Raw genomic sequence first — 26985 nt, forward strand, 5'->3', positions numbered from 1 at the left:
CTGACACCAGCATTGATTCGTTGCGCAGAATACATAACACTTGTACACCTAGGATCCAGTGTACTGCTATTTGTCTAGATATAATGCACAATGTACTATTGGTAGGTTTCTGTTGCCAGTGTTATTATGTAATGTTGCTATTTACTTTACAGTAATTAAATATTTAATGCAGTGGTTCCCAAACTTGCTTGAATGACAGCGCCATAGAGTATCAGCAGATTTTTTTCACAACACCCCTAGGATAAAAGTTTTTTTATTAATAAATTTAGAAAAAAACAAACAAATGAAATTAAGTATATTGTGCCTATCTGTCATCCTAGGGTCAGTTATGTGGTGTTGCACAGAGTTTGGCTTCTGTTTGTCCACATGTTTTATGATTAGCAGCCACTAGCGCTGGTTTTGCTTATCACTTTGACCATAAATAATTTGATTTGGTTCTGGACCACCAACCTGAGGCACCCCTGCACTATACACTATATAAATGTAGTCAGTTCTGGCTACAGTAATATATTCTATATACTATTTATATTAATATACTATTTATATAGTAATATGAAATAGTGCAATGCTGTTCTGCTACACAACTCAATAACAGAAAGATAAATAAGAACCCTTGTCAGTGTGTTCTGGGTTTTAGCTCTCCTATCTTTGTGGTTCCTTATTGTGCTAGAGGCAATGGGTGCCAGCTCTTGTACATATAACAGGTTTCAGTTATAGGTTGGTGGTACCCACCCTCTCTTCCCCAGTTTAAAGCCTCCTTCAGCTGGAGGAAATGGTTACATGGTGAGTGTGTGCCATATGTGACAGATGCCCACCTTTACCCAGCTGACCCGTGCCTTTCTGCTCTGAAAGAGAGCATTTGTGCTAAACCAGGCTCACAGGTCACATTAGCTTTGCCAGGCCCACAGGGGTATGCAATTATTGCCGGATTTTTGACCAGTCAAAAAAATTGGCAATTATTGGGCGTTTTTAGGATGAATTAGATTCACCCTATTCAATGCCTGTGCTGATTCTTCGACAGGTTGAAAAATCAGACACTGGCGAAAACTACGTGGATTGTCAAATTTGCCGACGTTTTTGCCTGTTTTTGGGTCCATTTTTGCCCAAGTCGATACGACAAAAAAAAACAAAAAAACTGAAAAGGTATGGGCGAAAAGGGATTAAAAAACAGGCGAAAATGCCCGCAAATGAATACCCATGGTCGAATTAGTGCTAGTTGAAAAAAATTGCACATGATTGAATACCGCCCAAATGTGTAATAGACTTGGTCTATGGTTATTTTATGGTCTGGCAAAGGCCACAAGTTTTAGATAAAATGTAACATTAATGTACATTATTAAAGACACACACCGGAAGATATCACCAGGTATGCAGGAGCTGTGCACATAATTAGCTTCATGCCGCCCTATGCAGGGTCATGGACTTTCTTACGAAGACCATTCCCCCATCCAGCCAGAGCCGGATTTATGGGGGGGGGGCGAACATGGCGAACACCCCCCTTAGCATAGTCATAGCCACACCCACTTTGCTGCTCTCCACACTATCCAGTGGGCAAGCAGCCCAGTATGTATGTATGTATGTATGAGTGTAGCGCACACACATGCGAGCTAGGTGTAGCGGGGCCAGTGCAATCACTCACCAGCTGGGTACCGGCGCTCTGGTGCAGGCAGGTTATGCGTACAGTGGCACCAAGAGAGGGGGGGAGAGGGTACAAATTACCTGGGCCCAGGTCTGACGGAGGGGCCCAGTGGGGGCCCAGGACCCCCCTTACCTGGAAGCAGCAGCTGCATCCTTTTTCTCAGCCCAGCACACATACAATTTTTTCTGTATTTTTTTCTAAGGGTGCATGGCCATGCCTCCTGTGATTTTTCCATACCCCCTGAGCCCAGCCAGGCTCTCTACTGCCCCGGCTGGGAGGCATGCCATGCTCCTGTGAGTGGGTGCTTCTCATGTGCTAGACAATCCCCGAAAGAGGTGTGGCCATGCCCCCAGCATGCTGTGGTCACACCCCCTCCAGGGTCTGCAGGGGGGCCCAGGAAGTTGTTGAACCGGGGCCCAGGATTTCTCTTGGCAGCCCTGCATGCGTATGACCCCTGTTGATCCGGCTTGGGTGGGTAGCAGCTAGAGCGGGTGCGGACGGCCCGCAGCTGACATTCCAGGGCACGGGGCGGTAGTGACAGAGCAGCAGTGGCTGTGAGGCAGGAGGGACACAGTCTCTGATGTGGCAACTCTCTTCCTATCAGTTATGTGTCCAGTTACTGAGGCTTCTGGCTCTCTGCTGCTGCGGAGTGTTACAGCGTAAGGAATATTACAGGGTGATATTATAGAGCTGTCGTGGTGTGTGCATCAGACAGTCTGATTACATTGCAGAGGGCACTGGGCTGGGAAAACATGGGGCATTAGGCGATGGGCATTAGTATACAGTAATTAACCACTTAATGTGAGATGTATCAAACCTTGGATCCCATTCCCCCCCTCCTCCCCCATATCTCTTCTGATCTCTATCAGACGGGAAGTGGGAGGAGTAAGGAGTAATTAGTGGAGGGGGAGGAGTCAGGAATAATTGATAACCCCCCCCCCAATAGAAAAGTCTAGATCCGCCCCTGCATCCAGCATCCAGCTTGCATTACTAGGTGAGAATCCGTAACATGTTCTGGCCAGGCATTTCCTATATACTGTAGTAGCATAGAGACATTTTGGCCTCCTTACATATAAGAGACATCCTATACAGTCACACACCCTTTGCTAGGGAATATGTGATAATATATTGTACACTCCTATCAGCCTGTTCTAAACAACTAACCTGGTAGGAGTAGACAAATAATTTCCCCATGTATGTGTACAGTATATATAAGATATATAGGGAAACTGCCAACTATATATCGTGTGTAGCATGTTATGATGATACTGAATGATGTGAATGGTCCCTACTATAAATCTGACCAAAAATAACTTTTCACCACTACAATCCATTTTGAATGCAGCTGCGAGGCTAATCTTCCTCATTACACATTTACCGTCTGTGGATCCACGCTGTCAGAATTGACAACCAGGGACAGTGCTGTGTGGTGGGGCAATGACAGCTGCATCTGTCAAAATCGATAGAATTGAACCATTCACATATTTGCAGGCACAGGGGCACATAGCACCCCCAGCATTTTTCACAGACCTTCGACATCACACATACAAGGAAGCAGATACCGCGCAGGCACATAGCAGCAGTTCATACATCTCCCTCTTTGTTTTTGTTTTGCTCATTTGTTTATGAACTTTGCTAGGCGCTGCAGAACCCTAGTGACACTTATAAATAAAGTAAAACAATCAGGGTCAGACTGGCCGACAGGTTTACAGGGAAAATCCCTGGTCGACCCCCCTGTTTGCCCCCTCCCCCCCATTCCTCAGGTTGCAGACTGTGTAGTCAAATTGTTGATTGTTACTGTATTAGAGGGCCAGTTTCATGGTCTATAATGGCTGCACAAGTGTCTGTGGTGGGTGGCCACACCCCTTTGCTAACCAGACACACCCCTTAAGCATGGGTCCCTTCCACTGCATTCCTCCGGTGGGCCCTTCATGTTCCAGTCCAACACTGAAATGAATACATAATAATACGCTATTGCTGCAGTTGCACCAAGCATCCCTTCTTGGTGCTCCAGGTCCAGGTTGAGCTTGCTGTTCATTGCATCTCTTTCACTCGAATGTGCCTCTTAGTCACACCATGATGCAACAAACCACTTCACAAGATTGCACTGATTAACTTGATATGCTTCACTAGTATATTTGTGTGTGACTGATTTTGAATCTGTATACGAACAGCTACTATGCAGGGGTGTAGTACGGGTGACCGGCGGTCTCCTGACCGCCGGTCACCTTACCGACGCCGGGATCCCGGCAGCATACCGACGCCGGGATCCCGGCGGGGAGGGGCGAGTGCAGCAAGCCCCTTGCGGCCTCGCTGCGCTCGCCACGCTGCGGGCTCGGTGGCGACCTGCGGTCGCCACGGGTTCTATTCCCACTCTATGGGTGTCGTGGACACCCACGAGTGGAAATAGTCCCTGTTGGTCGGCATGCCGACCATCGGGATAGTGAGCCGTCGGGCTAACGGACGAGGTCATGTGACTGTCGGTCAGCCGACCGGCGGTCACGTGACTACCACCCCTATGCAGCAGCTGTGGCTAAATTCCATTGTGCTTTGTATAAAGATTCAGACTCAGTTGCATCTGGTTTGCATACATCTCTGAATCAGGCCCCTAGAGCCTTGAATAAATTTAGTTGTTCCCAAATAAAACACACTTTATTTAATGCTCTTCCACTTACCAGCTCACTGGTGTATTTAGAATGGATGCAGTATGTGCAGTGGACACGGCTGCCCAGGATCCAGGAGGGCCCACACGGCACATCCTGCACCCATTATTTTTAATACTTACCCTCTGGAGTCCCACAGTGCAGCAGCATAAATCACTGGGAAAATGTCCGCCACGCCATTTTCTCAGAGATCAGCTTATGCGCTTTAGGCTCTAGGGCAGGGACCTAGGGACCCTAGTCCCCAGAGCTACATCGCTGACGGCTAGAAAGGAGGGGGCCCAGACGGAACATGCACATGGGCCTCCTCCTCTCTTGGTACACCCCTTTACCAGCTGTGCTCCTCCGGAATAGAAAGATCAGAACGTATTAATCATAACTACAGCTGTCCAGCCAATATCCCCGATGTACGCCAAGCAAAGTACTATACTAGCACACAAATTGCAAAACATTACTTATTCAAGAATCAGGTTACAAAACTCTCTAGATTTTGGAATACTGTATTCTAGTAATGTATCAAACCCCGTAGAGAAAAAAAATGCTCCAAAAATAAGTTTTAGTCAGCAAGAATTTCCTTAAAAATTATTTTTTTTCAACAGCAACTATATAACACATGAGATTCATCAAGTGCAAATAAAACACACTGCCAATTTCTCTCAATAAATTAGTCAAATATATGAGGGTACTAGGTGAGTGAGATCATCTTCCCGAGCCATTACTGTTTAATAAATGTGACCACAAAGCCTTAAATGTTTGTGGGTACCAAAAGGAGAGAACAGCAAAACCATCTTCTGTTATTTAATGGTGTTGGCGGCTGTTGCTGGGGCGCATCATGTAACATTCATATACTTACCTTATCTGCCAAATGTGATGAAAGCTGAAGAATGAATGGTCCTTAAAGGAAATCTACTATTAGAGGCAGATGAAAACTTATTTAGAGATATACAGTATCAGATGCTCTGAGCAATAACTATGCTGTCCATGATTAATGTCTAGCCCTGTAGTAAAAGTTGATTTAAGATAATTTAAAGATCACTTTTTTACTGTGAACATGAACACATCTCCAGGAGAATCATCCTTCCTGCTGCTGTTATTATCAGTGCACGAGGTGGGAATTAAGGGGTAGTGTTATGGAAATTTGGATCAAACGGTATCACCGTGTTTATATTTTCTTAGTGTCACACATGTTCCTACAGTATCTCTCTCATCACCTACATCTCTCTCTCTCTCTTACTTATCCCTGCACCACTCACTCTCTGCTTCTCTTTCAACTCCTGCTTCCATATCAACCCCTGTGCTTCTCGCCCCAATTCCCTCTCTCACCCCCGTACCTCTCATGCTCTGCTGTCCTCTCTCACCCCCCATCATTCTGACTGCCTGCTTCTCTCTCTCACCACTTACACCTCTAACTGTTTGCTTCCCTCTCTCATCTGCTATACATCTCACTCTATGCTTTCCTTGTGCATTCCCCACAGGGCCGGTTCTACACCTTGTGGCGCCCAGTGCGAAAGTTTCCACTGGCGCCCCCCCCCCCCCCCCCCGTGGCAAAACAGGGGTGTGGCTTCATAGGGGAGGGATCGTGGCCACAGGTATGCCCCCAGTAGCTGTGCCCCCAGATTTGCCCCAAGTAGTCATGCCCCCCAGTTGATCTGCCACCTGTAGCTGTGCCCCCTGTAGATTTGCCCCCAGTAGCTGTGCCCCCAGTAGTTGTGCCCCCAGTAGCTGTTCCCCCTGTAGTAGTGCCCCCAGTTGATTTGCCGCCAGTAGCAGTGCCCCCAGTATGTGCCCAATGTAGTTGTGCCCCCTGTAGATGTGCCCCTTGTAGCTGTGCCCCCTAGATGTGCCCCCAGTAGTAGTGCCACTTGTATCTGTGCCCCCTGTATGTGCCCCCAGTAGTAGTGCCACTTGTAGCTGTGCCCCCTATATGTGCCCCCAGTAGTAGTGCCACTTGTATCTGTGCCCCCTATATGTGCCCCTTGTATCTGTGCCCCCAGTAGTAGTGCCACTTGTATCTGTGCCCCCTGTATGTGCCCCCAGTAGTAGTGCCACTTGTAGCTGTGCCCCCAGTAGTAGTGACACTTGTATCTGTGCCCCCTGTATGTGCCCCTTGTATCTGTGCCCCCCCAGTAGTAGTGCCACTTGTATCTGTGCCCCCTGTATGTGCCCCCAGTAGTAGTGCCACTTGTAGCTGTGCCCCCTGTATGTGCCCCCAGTAGTAGTGCCACTTGTATCTGTGCCCCCTGTATGTGCCCCCAGTAGTAGTGCCACTTGTATCTGTGCCCCCTGTATGTGCCCCCAGTAGTAGTGCCACTTGTAGCTGTGCCCCCTGTAGTTGTGCCACTTGTAGCTGTGACCCCTGTATGTGCCCCCAGTAGTAGTGCCACTTGTATCTGTGTCCCCTGTATGTGCCCCTTGTATCTGTGCCCCCAGTAGTAGTGCCACTTGTAGCTGTGCCCCCAGTAGTAGTGCCACTTGTAGCTATGCCCCCTGTATGTGCCCCCAGTAGTAGTGCCACTTGTAGCTGTGCCCCCTGTATGTGCCCCCAGTAGTAGTGCCACTTGTATCTGTGCCCCCTGTATGTGCCCCCAGTAGTAGTGCCACTTATATCTGTGCCCCCTGTATGTGCCCCCAGTAGTAGTGCCACTTGTATCTGTGCCCCCTGTATGTGCCCCCAGTAGTAGTGCCACTTGTATCTGTGCCCCCAGTAGTAGTGCCACTTGTATCTGTGCCCCCTGTATGTGCCCCCAGTAGTAGTGCCACTTGTAGCTGTGCCCCCTGTATGTGCCCCCAGTAGTAGTGCCACTTGTATCTGTGCCCCGTGTGTGTGCCCCTTGTATCTGTTCCCCCAGTAGTAGTGCCACTTGTATCTGTGCCCCCTGTATGTGCCCCCAGTAGTAGTGCCACTTGTATCTGTGTCCCCAGTAGTAGTGCCACTTGTAGCTGTGCCCCCAGTAGTAGTGCCACTTGTAGCTGTGCCCCCTGTATGTGCCCCCAGTAGTAGTGCCACTTGTAGCTGTGCCCCCTGTATGTGCCCCCAGTAGTAGTGCCACTTGTATCTGTGCCCCCAGTAGTAGTGCCACTTGTAGCTGTGTCCCCTGTATGTGCCCCCAGTAGTAGTGCCACTTGTATCTGTGCCCCGTGTGTGTGCCCCTTGTATCTGTTCCCCCAGTAGTAGTGCCACTTGTATCTGTGCCCCCTGTATGTGCCCCCAGTAGTAGTGCCACTTGTATCTGTGTCCCCAGTAGTAGTGCCACTTGTAGCTGTGCCCCCAGTAGTAGTGCCACTTGTAGCTGTGCCCCCTGTATGTGCCCCCAGTAGTAGTGCCACTTGTAGCTGTGCCCCCTGTATGTGCCCCCAGTAGTAGTGCCACTTGTATCTGTGCCCCCAGTAGTAGTGCCACTTGTAGCTGTGCCCCCTGTATGTGCCCCCAGTAGTAGTGCCACTTGTAGCTGTGCCCCCTGTATGTGCCCCCAGTAGTTGTGCCACTTGTAGCTGTGACCCCTGTATGTGCCCCCAGTAGTAGTGCCACTTGTATCTGTGCCCCCTGTATGTGCCCCTTGTATCTGTGCCTCCAGTAGTAGTGCCACTTGTATCTGTGCCCCCTGTATGTGCCCTTAGTAGTAGTGCCACTTGTATCTGTGCCCCCAGTAGTAGTGCCACTTGTAGCTGTGCCTCCTGTATGTGCCCCCAGTAGTAGTGCCCCCTGTTGTAGCGCCGCTTTGAAACCCTAAAAGAAAAACCACAATACTTACCAGCCTCGCTCCTGCTTCCGGACCGCTGCTGGTGCTGCTGTCTCCGGGCGCCGGCTCATCTCTATGGGAAAGACGTCATGACGTCTCTCCCATAGCAGCGCCGCACTGACACTAGCGGTCAATTTTGACCTCTAGCGTGAGTAAGCGACGCCGGCTGCAGCGGGCGCACACGGCGCTCGCTGCAGCCGGGATCCGGGGAAGGAGGGAGGATACTTAGTAGAGGCTCTTGCCATGGCGGCGGCGCCCTCAGGGTAGCGGCGCCCCGGGCAAAAAGCCTGCTTGCCCGTGGCAAAAGCCGCTACTGATTCCCCACAATTCTCACTGCCTGCTTCCCTCTGTCATTCCCCACAATTATCACTGCCTGCTTCCCTTTCTCATTTTCCACACTTCTCAGTGCTTGCTTCCCTCTTTCATTCCCCACACTTCTCACTGCCTTCTTCCCTATCTCATCCCTAACTCATCTCACTGCCTGCTTCCCTCTCTAATTCACAACACTTCTCACTGTCTGCTTCCCACTCTCATCCTCCATGCTTCTCACTGCCTTCTTCCCTTTCTCATCCCCATATGCTTCTCAGTGCCTGCTTCCCCCTCTTATTCCACCACACTTCTCATTGCCTGCTTCCCTCTCTCATCCCCCTATACTTATCACTGCCTGTTTCCCTCAGACATTCCCCACACTTCTCACTGCTTGCTTCCCTCTCTCATTCTCCACACTTCTCACAGCCTTCTTCCCTATCTCATCCCTTACACATCTCACTGCCTGCTTCCCTCCCATCGCCCACACTTCTTACTTTCTGCTTCCCTCTATCACACGCTCCATCTCTTAAACTCTGCTTCCCTCTCTTATCCCCAAAATGTCTCACTGCCTGCCTCTCCCTCTCACCCCCCAAGCTTCTCTGCCTGCATCCTTCTCTCATCTCCCACACTTGTCACTGTCTGCTTCCCACTGGGGTAACTACAGCCCCTGCAGCCACTGTGGGGGCTTGGGCGGGCGCAACATATTCCCATGTGGACCAGCCATCTGCATGTAAACCTGCTAATGTCCCTCCTAAATTGGTCGCCCCTTGGAGGAGACAGATGCTAGAGGTCATACTTGACCTCTAGCGTCTGACTCCCCTGTCCCTGCACAGCGCTGAAGAAGAGCCGGAAGCGCTCAGCGCTGGAAACAGCGCCAACAATTACAAGGTACCAACAAGTTACACCCCTGGCAACGAGCATTACACCCCTGGCAACGGAGCATGACGCCCAGAGTATAAAACCCCTGGCCACGAGCATTACAACAATGGCAATGAGCATTACAGCCAGAACATGAAACCCCTGGCAATGAGCATTACACCCAGTGCATTAAACCCCCAGCAATGAGCATTACACCCCTGGCAATGAGCATGACATCCAGAGCTTGAAACCCCTGGCAACGAGCATGGAACCCAGAGCATGGAATCCCTGGCAACAAGCTTGGGGCTTAAATCAGACCTGATCGTAGATGTGCTAAATTTAGCACACCTATGATCAGTCACACAGACATACGGGGGGACGACCAGCACAGGGCTAGTCCGCCCCGCATGTCAGGACTGACCCCCCCCCCCACAAGTACAAAAGCATTGCACAGCGGTGATGCTTTTGTACTTTAGGAATAACTCCCTGCCAGCGCAGCTCCTGCGCACTGGCAGGAGCTACTCATCGCTGTGAGGGTCTCAGTGGCTGCGTGTGACTTCACACAGCTGACACAGCCCGCCCCCCCAATGGTCCGGGCATGCCTGCATTGCCCATACCGTGCCCCTTAAACGGCGGCTATATGGCGGCCAAACACCGCCGGACCGCCCCCGCCCAGCGACTGCTTCTGCCTGTCAATCAGGCAGAGGCGATCGCAGGTCTAAGACAGCCGTCGGCTGTCTGGCATGCGCCGGCACATGCGCAGTTCAGACCTGATCGGCTGCTGTGCGAAAATGCACAGAAGCGATCAGGTCTGAATTAGGCCACTGGAACCAAGCACAGGAAACCTCTGGCAATAAGCTGGTATGTTAAAAGTAATTAGAAGCCTTACTGTGTGGCATAATGTGTCAGGGGCACTGTGATGTGAGGCATAATGTATCACAGGCATTACGGTGTGTGGCATAATGTATTACGGTCATTGCAGTATGTGGCATAATGTGTCAGGGGCATTGTGGTGTGTGGCATAATGTATCACAGGCATTACGATGTGTGGCATACTGTATCACGGCATTGCGTGTGTGGCATAATGTGTCAGTCATTGCGGTGTGCTGCATAATGTGTCAGAGGCATTGTGGTGTGTGGCATAATGTGTCAGGGGCATTGTGTTGTATGACATAATGTGTCAGGGGCATTGTGATGTGTGGCATAATGTGTTTAGGGGCATTGTGGTGTGTGGCATAATGTTTCACAGGCATTACGGTGTGTGGTATACTGTATCACGTGGGCATTGTGGTGTGTGGCATAATGTGTCATAGTCATTGCGGTGTGTGGCATAATGTGTCAGACGCATTGTGGCATATGCCGTAATGTGTCAGGGGCATTGTGGCATATGCCGTAATGTGTCAGGGGCATTACGGTGTGTGGCATTGCGGTGTGTGGTATAATGTGTCAGGGGCATTGTGTTGTGTGGCATAATCTGTCAGAGGTATTATGGTGTGTGGCATAATGTGTAAGGGGCATTGTGGTGTGTGACATAATGTGTCACAGCCATTGTGTTGTATGGCATATTGTGTCAGATGCATTACGGTGTGTGACATAATGTGTCAGGGCCATTACGATGTGTTTCATATTGTGTAATGGGAATTATGGTGTGTGGCATAATGTGTCAGGGGCATTGTGGTGTGTGGCATAATGTGTCACAGGCATTATGGTGTGTGGCATATTATGTCACAGGCATTACAGTGTGTTGCATAATGTGTCAGGGGAATTACAGTGTGGCATATTGTGTCACAGGCATTACGTTATGTGGCATAATGTGTCAAAGGCATTACGGTGTGTGGAATAATGTATTACAGGCATTGCGGTGTGTGGCATAATGTGTCAGGGGAATTATGGAGTGTGGTATATTGTGATAATGTCAAATATTACCTTTAAACATAAGCAATATACTATTTACGGACTAAGTACGCTATTGGTGCACAGAGTACCGTAAGGGTACGCACTTAGCGTAGCAGACGCTAGGCTGTGGGTGCGACGCACGAGCGACACGTACGCTCACAGACTCACGCTTAGTATCGAACACGCTAAAGGTGTCCCGAGTACCGTAATGCTACGCTATCGGCGTAGCGGACGTTGCGCCGTGCGAGTGAGACACGAGTGGCGCAGACGCTCACAGAATGACACACAGTAAACCTTGTTAACAACACACAGTAAGGGTATGCTTAAACTCAAAACCTTAGCAATGTAATACTACAATGATGTAACGCTTATTAACCTTGATAATATGAAAGCGGTTTGAGCAATTGAGACGCTAAGAAAACCCTTTACAGTAACTAGTGAAAACACAAGACCTGGTTTGGATTTGAAAACCACTCCGGCTCTAACACCTTCGTGGATGATTCTTTAGAGTAAAAAGGGACAAACAGTACAGCTTATACACTACAAAACTAACATCAAAATCTAAACAGAATAACAAGGAATAATATGAACAATAGCATACAATTACAAACACAAGCAAACAGAATGAGAATAAATGGCAAACACTAAGGATAATAAAATGGCTACAGAGAACAATACATATGTGGGAATGATTCGCAAGCGCGTCCTGGATCCAGCCCTCAGCATTCAATGAGAAAGCCTTTCAGAGAGAGTGAGTGACTGGCCCAGGCAATGGTGGTCCTTATATACACAGCATACAGTAACAATACAATGGTCCCTATAATCTCATTGTTCATTGGACACAGGAATGTGTCTCTGTTAGGATCTCCTGCTCTGTGCTGCCACGTCGCCATGGCAACCGGGAGGCAAGTGTTAGCGAAGTAACCTGAGCGCAGCTGATACTCCGGTCCGGGTTTTTACTGTGTAGTGGTTACAGGCTCTGTGCACGGCAGGGAATCCGGCGCTGGTTTTGTGCTCACAGTCTGTGAGGTCTGAGTGGGGCGTGGACAGCACCTGATATATAAACCATCCTCTCAGGCTAGGCAAATGCTGCTGAATCTTTGTTTGTTAGTCAGTTCCAGAGAGTTAGCTAGTACTGTGTGACTTTGTATTTACTTGTTGCTTACTGCGAATAGGCCTTGGGATTCGGTACTTCATTCTGCCAATCCGGACCTAGCAGTAAGACTGGAGTCAGTTGTTTGACCTGCTGGGGTTCTTTTGCTATTCTGTGAACCCAGCAGGTTTGCGGCTGTACTCTCAGACCTGCTTGCTTAATCCTCCCTCACTGTGCAGGGCGTCCAGGTATCAGTTTAGTGGCAGTAAGCTGAACCTGTGCCCTGCAAGTGGGGGTTAGGATTGTGGATACTCTCCTTCTGTCTATATTTCTATCTCTGACCAAGGAGTTTATTCCCACACCCATTGGTAACCCTTTGGGGTTTTTTCTGTTGCTCTTAGCAACATCATTTCAGGTGCTCCACATGTTAAATCACTACACATCGCTTCATTGTCTGCTCTATTCCATCTGAGCATTCCTGACACTAGGGAGACACCCAATTCCTGAGCCTTTGGGCTTCTCCGTTCACTTTGTGTTTATTAGTTATTCCATCACCTCCTGTGTATGTTATGTTATACTGTCTGTGAGTTCGTTTGCTTCGCTTCCCTCTCTGTTCATACACCGGTATACTCCTGTTAGCACTGGTGTGCGTAACATATTCAGCAGCCTTACTCCTGTTGAAATTTTGTGGGAATATGGAGCATACCCCTCAAAATACTTTGCAACAGGTGGTCGATCAGGTGCAGGTCCTGACTCGACAATTTAATGAGATGTCCATTAAAATGAACACCCCGCAGGCCGCTAGCGGAGCTCCCGCAGCAGCAGCAGCAAGTTCAGGGGTTAAGGAGCCGAAAGTAAATCTCCCGGATCGTTTTTCTGGAGATCGCTCGCAGTTCTTTTGTTTCAAGGAGAGCTGTAAGCTATATTTCAGGCTTAGGCCCCAGTCTTCTGGGTCGGAGATTCAGCGGGTGGGCATGGTGATTTCCTTGCTACAAGGAGACCCACAGGTCTGGGCATATGGGTTACAGCCTGACTTTCCGTCGCTTAAAAGTGTTGATGCTTTTTTTACGGCACTGGGCATTTTGTATGATGACCCTGACAAGATGGCTTCAGCCGAGGCTCAGATTACGGTTCTTAAGCAAGGGCGACGGCCAGCTGAGGTTTATAGTACGGAGTTTCGGAGGTTGGCTCATGATACCCAGTGGAATGACCCAGCCCTGAGAAACCAGTACCGAAGGGGCCTTTCTGACCAGATAAAGGACCAACTGGTACAATATCCCTCGCCTGATAGCTTAGATCAGCTCATGCAGTTATCCATCCGGGTGGATAGACGGCTGAGAGAGCGTAGGCTTGAAAGGGAGACCGCAGTTTCCTTTTTTCCCAAGGGAACCTCAGACTCTGAGGAATATTCCGAGGAGCCTATGCAGATTGAGGCTACCCGCCTCTCCTCGCGTGAGAAGACGCGGAGGAGACAGCAGGGTTTGTGTTTGTACTGTGGGAATAAAGGTCATGTTGTAGTATCATGCCCAGAAAAAACGGAAAACTTCAGGGCCTGAGGGTGATGGGAAATATCCTGTCAGGCCAGAAGTCAGAATTTCCTAAAAAGACTTTTCTCATTCCGGTGGCTTTGGAGATCCTCGGTCAAACTGTCAAGACTGAGGCCTTTGTTGACAGTGGGGCCGATGGGGTTTTCATGGACCGTCAATTCGCCCTGGAACACTCTGTTCCCTCAGTACCTTTGGCATCAGAGATTGAGATCTGTGGGTTAAACGGGGAACCATTGTCCCAGGGTAAAATTACCTCCTGCACCAGCCAAATTCCTTTGTTTATTGGAGCCACACACTCTGAAAAATTGTCTTTTTATGTGACTGTCTGCTCTTTTGCCCCATTGGTTTTGGGGTTACCCTGGTTAAGGGCCCATAACCCTCAATTTGACTGGGTCTCTGGGGAGATTCTTAGTTGGGGTAGTGATTGTTTCAGGAGTTGCTTGAGCCTTCCAGTCAGGCTCTCGCAGCTAAGTTTGCCAGGATTGCCAGTATGCTATGCAGATTTTGCGGATGTGTTCTCCAAAAAAGTTGCGGAGGTACTACCTCCCTATCGCCCCTATGACTGTGCCATTGATTTGTTGCCGGATGCTAAGCTTCCCAAGAGCAGGTTGTACTCCCTGTCACGTCCTGAGACTCAGGCTATGGCAGAGTACATTCAGGAGAACTTGGCTAAGGGATTTATCAGACCCTCACAGTCCCCAGTTGGGTCGGGGTTCTTTTTCGTGGGTAAAAAGGATGGTTCGTTGCGACCCTGCATCGACTTCAGGGAATTGAACCGTATCACGATTAAAAACTAGTACCCACTGCCTCTCATTTCGGTTTTGTTTGACCAGCTTCGTACTGCCACCATTTTTTCTAAGATTGACCTACGCGGTGCTTACAATCTAATCCGAATAAGAGAGGGGGATGAATGGAAGACTGCCTTTAATACCCACTCAGGGCATTATGAATATTTGGTGATGCCTTTTGGGCTCTCTAATGCCCTGGCAGTCTTCCAGGAATTCATGAACGATGTGCTCAGGGAATATTTGGATAGATTCTTAGTTGTTTATCTAGATGACATCCTAATCTTCTCTCATTCCCTGGAGGAACATCGGAAGCATGTACGCTTAGTCCTCCAGAAACTCAGAGACCACCAGCTTGGGGCGAAGCTGGAGAAGTGCGAGTTTGAAGTCCAGCAAATCGCATTTCTAGGGTATATTATCTCCTCAGAAGGTTTCCAAATGGAGGGTTCTAAGGTACAGGCAGTCCTGGATTGGGTGCAGCCCACTAGTTTGAAGGCGCTTCAGCGTTTTCTGGGCTTTGCAAATTTTTATAGACGGTTTATCGCTGGATTTTCGTCTATAGTGGCCCCCTTGGTGGCACCCACTAAGAAAGGGGCGGATGTTGCTCACTGGTCTTGTGAGGCCAAAGCGGCCTTTGCCCGTCTCAAAAGGGCATTTGTCTCGGCCAAGGTGCTGCGACACCCAGATCCAGAGCGTCCTTTTGTGGTAGAAGTGGATGCCTCTGAGATAGGTATTGGGGCAGTGCTCTCTCAGATGGGGGTGTCTGATAATCGCCTTCATCCCTGTGCTTACTTTTCCCGTAAATTTTCGTCTGCCGAGATGAATTATGATGTGGGTAACCGGGAATTGTTGGCTATAAAGGATGCACTCGGGGAGTGGAGACACTGGCTTGAGGGGGCTAAGTTTGTGGTCTCAATTCTCACCGACCATAAGAATCTGGCATATTTAGAGTCAGCGAAGCGGCTCAATGCCAGGCAGGCACGATGGGCTTTGTTTTTTGCTCGCTTTAATTTTTTGATAACATATCGCCCTGGGTCAAAAAACATCAAGGCTGATGCGCTCTCGCGGAGTTTTGCTCCAGTTCAAGAGACCACCGAGGAGCCGTTGCCCATTGTGTCCCCATCATGTATTAAAGTGGGCATTACCCAGGACCTCTTATCATTAGTCCTTAGAGCACAGGAGCAGGCTCCTCCAGACCTTCCGGTAGGTCTCTTGTTTGTGCCTCCTAGGTTAAGACAGCGAGTGTTCCTGGAATTCCATGCCAAGAGGTCGGCAGGGCATCCGGGTATTGCCAGAACTCGGAAGTTGCTGTCTAGGGCGGTGTGGTGGCCCTCGGTGGCTAGGGATGTGGATCAGTGGGTTCGGGCATGTGACGTTTGTGCCCGAAATAAAACTCCTACAGGGGTTCCTGTCGGCCCATTACATCCACTCTCTATTCCGTCTAAGCCATGGACCCACATTTCCATGGATTTTGTGGTGGACTTGCCCAAATCCTCGGGGATGACAGCCATTTGGGTTGTCGTTGACAGGTTTTCGAAGATGGCGCATTTCGTTCCACTGGTTGGGTTGCCATCGGCCAGACGCCTGTCTGAGTTATTTATGCAGCATGTTGTGCGCCTCCACGGGTTGCAACTTGATGTGGTCTCTGACCGTGGATCCGTTTGTGGCCAAATTCTGGAGGGCATTTTGTTCTGATCTCCAGATTTCTGTGAGCTTGTTGTCAGGCTACCATCCACAGTCTAATGGGCAGACTGAGAGGGTGAACCAGTCCTTGGAGCAGTTCCTCAGGTGTTATGTCTCCAAGTGTCATACTGACTGGGTTGCTCATCTGTCCATGGCGGAGTTTGCCTATAACAACGCGGCTCACTCTGCTACAGGGATCTCTCCCTTCCTTTGTGTGCATGGGCATCATCCTAAGGCCAATTCTTTTGACCCCCTGGATTCCACGTCTGGTGGTTCCTCTGTTGTTTCAGTCCTTAGGGGTATTTGGAGGAAAGTGAAGAAAGCCCTTGTGTCTGTGTCATTAGTGACCAAAAGGGTTTTTGATAAGCGGAGAAGACCCTGCAGCTTCAAATTAGGAGACTTCGTCTGGTTGTCCACCAAGAATTTGAAGTTGAGACAGCCATCTCATAAGTTTGGCCCCCGGTTCATCGGCCCTTATAAGATCACCAGGGTTATCAATCCGGTGGCATTTCAGTTAGATCTGCCCCGTTCATTGGGTATCAATAAAACATTTCATTGTTCCCTTTTAAAACTGGCGGTTAGTAATCCTTCTTCCAGTGGAAGACCTTCTCCTCTTCTGATACGGGGTCAGAGGGAGTTTGTAGTTGAAAGGGTTCTTGACTCCAAGATGGTTCGGGGTCGGCTGTCATTTTTGGTGCACTGGAAGGGGTATGGCCCGGAGGAGCGGTCGTGGGTGCGCAGTTGTGATCTTCATGCCCCCAGACTGATACGCTCTTTCTTCTCGCAGTTCCCCCGATAAACCCGGTGGTAGGGGTTCTTTGACCCCTCATCAGAGGGGGGGGTACTGTTAGGATCTCCTGCTCTGTGCTGCCACGTCGCCATGGCAACCGGGAGGCAAGTGTTAGCGAAGTAACCTGAGCGCAGCTGATACTCCGGTCCGGGTTTTTACTGTGTAGTGGTTACAGGCTCTGTGCACGGCAGGGAATCCGGCGCTGGTTTTGTGCTCACAGTCTGTGAGGTCTGAGTGGGGCGTGGACAGCACCTGCTATATAAACCATCCTCTCAGGCTAGGCAAATGCTGCTGAATCTTTGTTTGTTAGTCAGTTCCAGAGAGTTAGCTAGTACTGTGTGACTTTGTATTTACTTGTTGCTTACTGCGAATAGGCCTTGGGATTCGGTACTTCATTCTGCCAATCCGGACCTAGCAGTAAGACTGGAGTCAGTTGTTTGACCTGCTGGGGTTCTTTTGCTATTCTGTGAACCCAGCAGGTTTGCGGCTGTACTCTCAGACCTGCTTGCTTAATCCTCCCTCACTGTGCAGGGCGTCCAGGTGTCAGTTTAGTGGCAGTAAGCTGAACCTGTGCCCTGCAAGTAGGGGTTAGGATTGTGGATACTCTACTTGTGTCTATATTTCTATCTCTGACCAAGGAGTTTATTCCCACACCCGTTGGTAACCCTTTAGGGTTTTTTCTGTTGCTCTTAGCAACATCATTTCAGGTGCTCCACATGTTAAATCACTACACATCGCTTCATTGTCTGCTCTATTCCATCTGAGCATTCCTGACACTAGGGAGACACCCAATTCCTGAGCCTTTGGGCTTCTCCGTTCACTTTGTGTTTATTAGTTATTCCATCACCTCCTGTGTATGTTATGTTATACTGTCTGTGAGTTCGTTTGCTTCGCTTCCCTCTCTGTTCATACACCGGTATACTCCTGTTAGCACTGGTGTGCGTAACAGTCTCTGCATTATAACAAAAGGTCATAGGTGGGTTTGAACAGGTGGGCTGTGTCTTTCTCCAACTGCTCAGGTGGGAGGTATCCTCAGGATTCCCGCCGCATGGATAATGAACAGCAAATACAGTAAATGTCCATAAACTACTTTTGTACATAACTATACGCAGGAGCGAGCAATCTTTACCTAACCAACACCGAAATGTTACCATTAAAATACTCTACAGCTGGATACTAGACACCACTGTTCATCCTTTATCTGACCCTTCCTATCATGCAAAGAGGGATCTCTCTGTCCAAGAACCGTTTAAACTAAACATACTTGCTGACATTGTCAAGGGGAATATTATCTATAAAACACACTATATGGGTTAAATATGTTGCGATCGAGTCGCTCGCTAGACGCTTACAAACTCCGCCGTAAATACACATCTCCATGCGCAGGAGACATTGGAGCGTCCCCTACGCAACCTGAGGGGATGCGTACGCACGGGGGAGTGGGTGCACGAGCAGCGGGCATGTGCATTGGGGTTAGTACAAGGCATGTGAATCATGATATTTTTCGACTTTGGCAGTCAACAATAACTGCCACTATCTAAACAATTAAGCAGAAAAATATATATTACCATGAAATACCTTATTATGATTGGGAGTAGGGAGGAGAGGAGAAGGTGGGAAATGTATGACCTAGTGAGATAGTAAAAAGCATGTATGTATGAAATCCATGTCTGAGGGGTCATGTATCATTGTGCCGTACATGTTCTAAAAAAAATAAAATAAGCTTTGAGGTATTGCGAAGTATACATTGAATCCTTCTTATCCCGTATTAAGGGTCTGTAAGTGGGCTAACAAACTCTACCGAGCTCTTTTCGGCTTTTTAGTTCCAACAAATGGGGTGCACATTAGTTGATGATACATGAAGGGGTGAAAATATGTGAGTGCTAATATATGTGCCTATATTACCTGTCGACTATGTGTGTCACTACCTGAAGATAGTAGAGATGAAGATAAGAAACGTGTTATAAATGCATTCATATGATATTGTATGTGATTGTCCTTGGATGTCTTGTTGAAGTCTTGTTGATGTCTTGTCCGGGTTGCTGTATCTTTGCTGTAAATGGCAAGCAAAGTTTTTCAAGTGTCCATAAAGTTAAAGTCTCTAAAAGTTCATCAAATGTCTGTATAAAAGTTCATCAGTGGTTTGTATAAAGGGTCATCAAAATCTTCTTCCGAGTCTGTGTCTTTTTACCTCGGAGAAAAACAAAGGAGAAACAGGTGAAAGAAACGGACCATGGAATCACATTTTATCACAGCATTGTCTCGATTGATGGGTCATAAATTAAACCAGTTGTTGTTACAATGCCCTCGCTCCTCAAACTCATCAATTTGGTACTACGCTTGCAATTCATTGAAATCCGAACACATCTAAATATCAATCCAATCATTATGACAACTCCTAGGATACATAAGAGGAATTTCCCTACAGTAACGATAACATTTTGGGCCCATTCTCCTAAACCTGAGAACCAATTGCGTGGGTCCAACCATGATACCCAGCCGGTCAGTTCATTACTCACAGAAGTAAGGGTAAGGTTGTGCCTCCTTCGGAACTCCCACTTCAATTGCAAGATATCGTCCATATTTTGATCTATGACCTCGGTTGGGTCATCAGTGCTGTTTGTGATATACGTACAGCACTTTACACCATACTGAGTTGCTAGGGTGACACAATACCCGCCTGTCACTGCTGTGATGTAATTTAGAACCATCCTGTGCTGGATCAGTTCTGTTTTGTAGGCTTGCAATTCTCTCCCAGTATACCTAAAGGTGTCATCATACATCTCTGTGATATTGTCTATCAGGTTCGCTAGTGCAGTTATATACCTAAAATTTATAACTCCTCTGGCGGTACGGGTGATATCTAGCGCGAGTAGGAGTTGAATCCCGGTGGATTCGTGGATCAAATCAGAGGCTGCATGCTCTGTCCTATCTATAAGGTGTCTTTTTACAATGTGTTCGTAATGGGTGTGAGTGTAAGGAGCTTGAGCATTGCGGTGAACGTCTTTCATTTTTTTCAAGGGTAATGGTCATTACTTCTGGCAACACTCTTCCAATGTAACACAATCCCTCTGAGTTTGGGGCAAGCCACTTATACGCCTTCCTCCCACATATGAATTATGCATCATCGGGGAGGACATATGGGACAGAATATGACATCACCATATTACAAACCTTCCAGGTTAAAAATCCTATCCCTAACTCTCTCATTTGTCTAGTACACGTATCAGTCTGTATGATATGCGCACAGTATCCTGGTGATACTTCTCCAACTCGCATGGTCCTACTTCCTAGAGTGTACCTATACTGAAAATATCTCCCACCGTTGGCTATTTGGCGTATAAGCTCTGAGTCTATGGGCATTCTATCGGCTCTGTGTGAGAATGTCATGGTTTGGTTGTTCCATGTCACTTCCCAATTTCCCGGCTTTCGGGGATTGGAAATGTTAAAACATGTTAAGGACCTATCCACATGATATTGGTGGAGCTTCAAACTAGGAGGCTTAGAAATATTAAATTTCTTGTCCACCGGTCTCCCATCCCTTAATTCAAGTACCTCATCTATCGTTAAAGCGTATGGCACTAGTCCTGACTTTCTATGACCTTGAGGTACTTGTGAGCACACCCAGCATTCCGTTTGGTTTAAAACCAAAAACTCAGTAATGAGTGATAGTCACTCAATGGATGACGGTCCATGTTGATATTAATGCTGGACTGACATCTCTGGATGCACCCGTCCTCAACTATATTTTCACAATTCCTACAGATACAATTCTCTTCAGCTAACAATCCTTCACAATGTCTCTTAGTGTCATGGCTACCAGATCGTTTTCTGATACTCGCCTTTGCTCGGTGATTGTGTTGCTCTCGGAATTCTACGAATCCATCCTGGTCATCAGAACCCATTCCAGATCCTTTCTCCACCTCTCTGGTACTCTCACCAAAACAGACTGATCTGGTCAACAACAGGGTCAACAGGAAAACACGGAATGCAGTCTCTTGGGGCAAGTCCATCTTGCAGGAGGAGAAAGAAAGAGTTGTAATGGGGGAAAGAAAATAATTGAAGGGAAAGAAAATTGTTACGATAATTCGTCTCTAGTCTTGTTGTTCTTCTTGCTCAGATGCCGTCTCAACCGTGCTGCCTCTCAGTCTTCCCAAAACGAACACTCCAGTGATACTATATTCTTTCCGAGTCAGCGATCTTTCTGTAAGGAGCATAAATCTTGCATTACCATTTGTTTAACTGTTGTATGACATACCATCCGTAAAACATGAAAGAACAAAAAGAGAGAGAACAATAGAAAAAGAGAAAAATTGTCAGATTTCCGTTCACCATCAGGCTGTCACACCAACATGTCTATCGGTATCTCTGCACAGTCTCCCCCACCAGTATTTCCACCCTCTGTGCGTGGCCAGGCACAATGATGCTGGTAAGATATACTGGGGTTGGGTAGACCTCCGAAAAGACCAAGTAGACATGTGACGTTTGAGCTGTAGTTCTGCTGGTGAACGTCAGAGATGAAGAGTAAACATTTAAAGATAAATCACAGAGTTTACCTGGCCGCCCCTGTGTCTACAAGGAATGACCTACCAATTACATCGACTGTAACCTCAGGCTTACTATCAAGGCTAACAATCAACTTCACTGGCTGCAAATTACAGGTGCGGCCCAAAATTTTTCCTATATGATCCCTGATTACAATTACGTGTGTCATAACTTTGCTCGTGTTCTTGTCTAGGAGGTCTGACTTTATGTGTGCTGTTACAGTTGCTGGCATAATGCCCTTCCCTTTTACACAGATAACAAACCCTTGGCTTCCTCCATGTGCCAGGGGCTGGGGGTTTTGGTCGATTTGATGCCTCTTCTAGTGCTTGGATGCTCATCACCTGTTAGGGTCTCCTGCCCTGTGCTGCCACGTCGTCATGGCAACCGGGAGACAAGTGCTAGTGGAGTAACCTGAGCGCAGCTGATACTCCGGTTCGGGTCTTTTGCTGTGCAGTGGTTATAGGCTCTGTGCACGGCAGGGGATCCGGTGCTGGTTTTTGTGCTCACAGTCTGTGAGGTCTGAGTGGGGCGTGGACAGCACCTGCTTTATAAGGCCTCTTTTCAGGGTAAGCAGATGCTGCTGAATCTCTGTTGGTTAGTCAGTTCATGAAAGTTAGCCAGTACTGTGTAGCTTTGTATTTGTTTGTTGCTTACTGCAAATAGGCCTGGGGATTTGGTATTACACTCTGCCAATCCAGACCTAGCAGTAAGACTGGAGTCAGTCGTTTAGCTTGCTGGGGTTCTGTTATTACTCTGTGAACTTAGCAAGTTTGCGGCTGTATTCTAACACTTGCCTGTCTAATCCTGTCTCACTGTGCTAGGTGTCAGGGGTCAGTTTAGTGGCAGTAAGCTTAAACCTGTGCACTGCAAGTGAGAATCAGGATTGTGGAGGCTCTCCTTGGTCTATCATTCCATCTCTGACCAAGGAGTTTACTGCCACACCCGTTGGTAACCCTTTAGGGTTTTGCTGTTGTCCTTAGCAACAGCATTTCGGGTTCTCTACGTATTAAAACACAACATCTTGCTTTTTACATCTGAGCAGTTCTAATACAAGGGAGATACCCAGTTCCTTAGCCTCTGGGCTTCTCTGTTCACTGTGTGTGTATTTTGTTACCCTATCACCTTCTGTGTACGTTATGTCATATTCCCCAGTTTGTCTGTGAGTCCATTTGTTTTGCATAACAGTTCAAACACCAGTACATTCCTGCAGACACTGGAGTGCATAACAGTTCTGACACTAGTACTTTCCTGCAGGCACTGGTGTGCATAACATATTCAGCAGCCTAATACTCCTGTTGAAATTTTGTGGGAATATGGAGCATACCCCTCAAAATACGTTGCAACAGGTGGTCGATCAGGTGCAGGTCCTGACTCGACAATTTAATGATTTGTCCATTAAAATGCACACCTCCCAGGCTGCTGGCGGAGCTCCCGCAGCAGCAGCACCTGCAGGGGTTAAGGAGCCGAAAGTAAATCTCCCGGATCGTTTTTCTGGAGATCGCTCGCAGTTCTTTTGTTTCAAGGAGAGCTGCAAGCTATACTTCCGGCTTAGGCCTCAGTCTTCTGGGTCGGAGATTCAGCGGGTGGGCATAGTGATTTCCTTGCTACAAGGAGACCCACAGGTCTGGGCATATGGGTTGCAGCCTGACTGTCCGTCGCTTAAAAGTGTTGATGCTTTTTTTACGGCACTGGGCATGTTGTATGATGACCCTGACAAGACGGCCTCAGCCGAGGCTCAGATTTCGATCCTTAAGCAAGGGCGAAGGCCAGTTGAGGTTTACTGTACGGAGTTTCGGAGGTTGGCCCATGATACCCAGTGGAATGACCCAGCCCTGAGACACCAGTACCGAAGAGGTCTTTCTAACCAGATAAAGGACCAACTGGTACAATATCCCTTGCCTGATAGCTTGGATCAGCTCATGCAGTTATCCATCCGGGTGGATAGACGGCTGAGAGAGCGTAGGCTTGAAAGGGAGACTGAGATTTCCTTCCTTCCCAAGGGAACCTCAGACTCTGAGGAATTTTCTGAGGAGCCTATGCAGATTGGGGCTACCCGCCTCGCCTCGCGTGAGAAGACGCGGAGGAGACAGCAGGGGTTGTGTTTGTACTGTGGGAATAAAGGTCATGTGGTAGTATCATGCCCAGAAAAGCCGGAAAACTTCAGGGCCTGAGGGTGATGGGAAATATCCTGTCAGGCCAGAAGTCAGAATTTCCCAAGAAGACTTTTATCATTCCGGTGACCTTGAAGATCCTCGGTCAAACTGTCAAGACTGAGGCCTTTGTGGACAGTGGGGCCGACGGGGTTTTTATGGACCGCCAATTCGCCCTAAAACACTCTGTTCCCTTAGTACCCTTGGCATCGGAAATTGAGATTTGTGGGTTAAACGGGGAACCATTATCCCAAGGTAAAATTACCTCTTGCACTAGCCAGATTTCTTTGTTTATTGGAGCCACACACTCTGAAAAATTGTCCTTTTATGTGACTGTCTGTACTTTTGCCCCATTGGTGTTGGGGTTACCCTGGTTAAGGGCCCACAATCCTCAATTTGACTGGGTCTCTGGGGAGATTCTTAGTTGGGGTACTGATTGTTTCAGGAGTTGCTTGAGCCTTCCAGTCAGGCTCTCGCAGCTAAGTTTGCCAGGATTGCCAGGGTGTTATGCAGATTTTGCGGACGTGTTCTCCAAAAAAGTTGCAGAGGTACTACCTCCCCATCGCCCCTATGACTGTGCCATTGATTTGTTGCCAAATGCTAAGCTTCCCAAGAGCAGGTTGTACTCCCTGTCACGTCCTGAGACTCAGGCTATGGCAGAGTACATTCAGGAGAACTTGGCTAAGGGATTTATCAGACCTTCACAGTCTCCAGTTGGGTCGGGGTTCTTCTTCGTGGGTAAAAAGGACGGTTCGTTGCGACCCTGCATCGACTTCAGGGAATTGAACCGTATCACGATTAAAAACTCATACCCACTGCCTCTCATTTCGGTCTTGTTTGACCAGCTTCGTACTGCCACCATTTTTTCTAAGATTGACCTACGCGGTGCGTACAATCTAATCCGAATAAGAGAGGGGGATGAATGGAAGACTGCCTTTAATACCCACTCAGGGCATTATGAATATTTGGTGATGCCTTTTGGGCTCTGTAATGCCCCGGCAGTCTTCCAGGATTTCATGAATGATGTGCTCAGGGAATATTTGGATAGATTCTTAGTTGTATACTTAGATGACATCCTAATCTTCTCCCATTCCCTGGAGGAACATCGGAAGCATGTACGCTTAGTCCTCCAGAAACTCAGAGACCACCGGCTTGGGGCGAAGCTGGAGAAGTGCGAATTTGAAGTTCAGCAAATCGCATTTCTAGGATATATTATCTCCCCAGAAGGTTTCCAAATGGAGGGTTCCAAGGTACAGGCAGTCCTGGATTGGGTGCAGCCCACTAGTTTGATGGCGCTTCAGCGTTTCCTGGGCTTTGCAAATTTTTATAGACGATTTATCGCTGGATTTTCGTCTATAGTGGCGCCCTTGGTGGCACTCACTAAGAAAGGGGCGGATGTTGCTCACTGGTCTTGTGAGGCTAAAGCGGCTTTTGCCCGTCTCAAAAGGGCATTTGTTTCGGCCAAGGTGCTGCGACACCCAGATCCAGAGCGTCCTTTTGTGGTGGAGGTGGATGCCTCTGAGATGGGTATTGGGGCAGTGCTTTCTCAGATGGGAGTGTCTGATAATCGCCTTCATCCCTGTGCTTACTTTTCCCGTAAATTTTCGCCTGCCGAGATGAATTATGACGTGGGTAACCGGGAATTGTTGGCTATTAAGGATGCACTCGAGGAGTGGAGACACTGGCTTGAGGGGGCTAAGTTTGTGGTCTCAATTCTCACTGACCATAAGAATCTGGCATATTTAGAGTCAGCGAAGCGTCTCAATGCCAGGCAGGCACGATGGGCTTTGTTTTTTGCTCGCTTTAATTTTTTGATAACATATCGCCCTGGGTCAAAAAACATCAAGGCTGATGCGCTCTCGCGGAGTTTTGCTCCAATCCAGGAGACCACCGAGGAGCCGTTGCCCATTGTTTCCCCATCATGTATTAAAGTGGGCATTACCCAGGACCTCTTATCATTAGTCCTTAGAGCACAGGAGCAGGCTCCTCCAGACCTTCCGGTAGGTCTTTTGTTTGTGCCTCCTAGGTTAAGACAGCGAGTGTTCCTGGAATTTCATGCCAAGAAGTCAGCAGGTCACCCGGGTATTGCCAGAACTCGGGAGTTGCTATCTAGGGCGGTGTGGTGGCCCTCGGTGGCTAAGGATGTGGATCAGTGGGTTCGGGCATGTGACATCTGTGCCCGAAATAAGACTCCTAGAGGGGTTCCTGTTGGCCCATTACATCCACTCTCTATCCCATCTAAGCCATGGACCCACATTTCAATGGATTTTGTGGTGGACTTGCCCAAATCCTCGGGGATGACAGCCATCTGGGTTGTCGTTGACAGGTTTTCGAAGATGGCGCACTTCGTTCCACTGGTTGGGCTGCCATCAGCCAGACGCCTGTCTGAATTATTTATGCTGCATGTTGTGCGTCTCCACGGGTTGCCACTTGATGTGGTCTCTGACCGCGGATCCCAGTTTGTGGCCAAATTCTGGAGGGCATTTTGTTCCGATCTCCAGATTTCTGTCAGCTTGTCGTCAGGCTACCATCCGCAGTCTAATGGGCAGACTGAAAGGGTGAACCAGTCCTTGGAGCAGTTCCTCAGGTGTTATGTCTCCAAGTGTCAGACTGACTGGGTTGCTCATCTGTCCATGGCGGAGTTTGCCTATAACAACGCGGCTCACTCTGCTACAGGGATCTCTCCCTTCCTTTGTGTGTATGGGCATCATCCTAAGGCCAATTCTTTTGACCCCCTGGACTCCACGCCTGGTGGTTCCTCTGTGGTTTCGGTCCTTAGAGGTATTTGGCGGAAAGTGAAGAAAGCCCTTGTGTCTGTGTCATTAGTGACCAAAAGGGTTTTTGATAAGCGGAAAAGACCCTGCAGCTTCAAATTAGGAGACTTCGTCTGGTTGTCTACCAAGAATTTGAAGTTGAGACAGCCATCTCATAAGTTAGGGCCCCGGTTCATCGGCCCTTATAAGATCACCAGGGTTATCAATCCGGTGGCATTTCAGTTAGATCTGCCCCGTTCTTTGGGTATCAATAAAACATTTCATTGTTCCCTTTTAAAACGGGCGATTAGTAATCCTTCTTCCAGTGGAAGACCTTCCCCTCTTCTGATACGTGGCCAGAGGGAGTTTGTTGTTGAAAGGATTCTTGACTCCAAGGTGGTTCGGGGTCGGCTGTCATTTTTGGTGCACTGGAAGGGGTAGGGCCCGGAGGAGCGGTCGTGGGTGCGCAGTTGTGATCTTCATGCCCCCAGACTGATACGCTCTTTCTTCTCGCAGTTCCCCGATAAACCCGGTGGT

The 26985-nt window shown here is 48.3% G+C and overlaps 1 long non-coding RNA gene across 2 annotated transcripts in view; it reads right to left on the minus strand.

Annotated features, from left to right (window-relative positions):
* LOC134911275 (uncharacterized) overlaps positions 1 to 26985 on the minus strand; it is a 131510-nt gene that overhangs the window by 54736 nt on the left and 49789 nt on the right. The gene's annotated exons all lie outside the window — the stretch shown is intronic.

The sequence above is a fragment of the Pseudophryne corroboree genome, chromosome 4 (assembly GCF_028390025.1).
Source record: "Pseudophryne corroboree isolate aPseCor3 chromosome 4, aPseCor3.hap2, whole genome shotgun sequence".
Taxonomy (NCBI): Eukaryota; Metazoa; Chordata; class Amphibia; order Anura; family Myobatrachidae; genus Pseudophryne; species Pseudophryne corroboree.